This window comes from Xyrauchen texanus, chromosome 25 (genome assembly GCF_025860055.1).
Source record: "Xyrauchen texanus isolate HMW12.3.18 chromosome 25, RBS_HiC_50CHRs, whole genome shotgun sequence".
Classification (NCBI taxonomy): domain Eukaryota; kingdom Metazoa; phylum Chordata; class Actinopteri; order Cypriniformes; family Catostomidae; genus Xyrauchen; species Xyrauchen texanus.
In genome coordinates this window covers 3,506,464-3,507,750 of record NC_068300.1, presented here as the reverse complement: position 1 = coordinate 3,507,750, position 1,287 = coordinate 3,506,464, and the positions used below count along the sequence as shown (strand labels likewise).

General features: G+C 38.5%; 1 protein-coding gene across 1 annotated transcript in view; it reads right to left on the bottom strand.

Moving 5' to 3' along the window:
- Positions 1 to 844: 844 nt before the first annotated feature.
- LOC127618620 (N(G),N(G)-dimethylarginine dimethylaminohydrolase 1-like) overlaps positions 845 to 1,287 on the bottom strand; it is a 47,840-nt gene continuing 47,397 nt past the window's right edge. The window contains exon 5 of the mRNA XM_052091192.1: positions 845 to 1,287. This exon is cut by the window's right edge and continues 328 nt beyond it. The gene's annotated coding sequence lies outside the window, so the exon portion shown is untranslated.

Genomic DNA, 1,287 nt, shown 5'->3' with positions numbered 1-1,287 from the left:
AGTGTGTTTATATGTGTGTGTGTTTGTGAGTGTGTTTATATGTGTGTGTGTTTGTGAGTGTGTTTATATGTGTGTGTGTGTGAGTGTGTTTATATGTGTGTGTGTGTGTGTAGTGTGTTTATATGTGTGTGTGTGTGTTGTGAGTGTGTTTATATGTGTGTGTGTGTGTTTGTGAGTGTGTTTATATGTGTGTGTGTGTGTGTGTGTGTGTTTATATGTGTGTGTGTGTGTGTGAGTGTGTTTATATGTGTGTGTGTGTGTAGTGTGTTTATATGTGTGTGTGTTTGTGAGTGTGTTTATATGTGTGTGTGTTTGTGAGTGTGTTTATATGTGTGTGTGTGTTTGTGAGTGTGTTTATATGTGTGTGTGTGTGTTTGTGAGTGTGTTTATATGTGTGTGTGTGTGTTTGTGAGTGTGTTTATATGTGCGTGTGTTTATATGTGTGTGTGTGTTTGTGAGTGTGTTTATATGTGTGTGTGTGTGAGTGTGTTTATATGTGTGTGTGTGTGTGTTTGTGAGTGTGTTTATATGTGTGTGTGTGTTTATATGTGTGTGTGTATGTGTGCGTGTGTTTATATGTGTGTGTGTTGTGTGTGTGTGTTTATATGTGTGTGTGTGTGTGTGTGTGTGTATGTGTGTGTATGTGTGTTTATATGTGTGTGTGTGTGTATGTGTGTGTTGTATGTGTGTGTGTGTGTGTGTGTTATGTGTGTGTTTATATGTGTGTGTGTGTGTGCGTGTGTTTATATGTGTGTGTGTGTGTGTTTATGTGCGTGTGTTTATATGTGTGTGTGTTTGTGAGTGTGTTTATGTGTGTGTGTGTTTGTGAGTGTGTTTATATGTGTGTGTGTGTGTGTGTTTATATGTGTGTGTGTGTGTGCGTGTGTGTTTATATGTGTGTGTGTGTGCGCGTGTGTGTGTGTGTGTGTTCAGAAACACATCTGATTAAAAATAATTATTCTCACTGTAATACGATGATTTCAGATCGATCACATTCTTGCTAAAACGGTCTAGACACACAGCGCAACAAATACAGTTTAACAGATTTAAGATGTCTCAAGATGCTTTTAAAGTTATTTTTAATAAGACACATCGTCACACTCCTGCACGAGACGCTGAATAAACAAAAACAAAGTGAAACAAAAGACGTTCGTCTAGCGAGTGTTTACATAGAAAAACTAATGGATGATTGCAACAGTGTCCGGTGTGAACAGCCCCTTACAGTTGGTGGACGTCTCTGGCTGTTGCGTCTGTATCTTAGAAGTGTTTCTCAGATTAAGCAATGGG